Below are 505 nucleotides of genomic sequence, written 5' to 3' on the forward strand. Positions count from 1 at the left end.
ATCGACAAATGCACCGGGTCTCGGTTGATGCGATTTGAGGAACGATAATTCGGATAAATCCAAAATGGTAGAACTCGCAAAGTGACAGTCGTGAATCCCTGCTGTCTAGATAGTCTAACGGTAGTTCCAAGCCGAAAATGCTGGTCGAATAGTTCAAGAGCAAGATAACGTTGAGTTTGCTGTCAATTTCGGGGAACCTGACGACGTCACTCAGTTTCGGCTACGTTATTGACGGCCGTGGGCATCAACTGACCACTATCAGCACGCACTCGTTGGCGATGTGGCCTGATGGATATGGCATCGCTCTACGGAACCGGGGACTCTGGGTTCCAGACCCATCTCCATCTGAGAATCGAGAGCATCGAAGCTGCATTACGCCCATCTTGGACTGGGATTGCCTGTGTCGAGACGGGTCGCCGGCCTTCTTAGCTTAGGGGGCAGAGAATTCGCTTAGTAAGCGAAAGGTCGCCGGTCCGATTCCGGCAGAAGGCTTCTCTATACTTCT

General features: G+C 51.5%; 1 non-coding gene across 1 annotated transcript; it reads left to right on the forward strand.

Moving 5' to 3' along the window:
• Positions 1–419: 419 nt before the first annotated feature.
• Positions 420–492, forward strand: GNI_229790. Its single transcript has one exon. It is a non-coding gene; the product is annotated as a tRNA-Thr (tRNA).
• The last annotated feature ends 13 nt before the right edge of the window (positions 493–505 follow it).

The sequence above is a fragment of the Gregarina niphandrodes genome, assembly GCF_000223845.1.
Source record: "Gregarina niphandrodes unplaced genomic scaffold scaffold00244, whole genome shotgun sequence".
NCBI lineage: Eukaryota > Apicomplexa > Conoidasida > Eugregarinorida > Gregarinidae > Gregarina > Gregarina niphandrodes.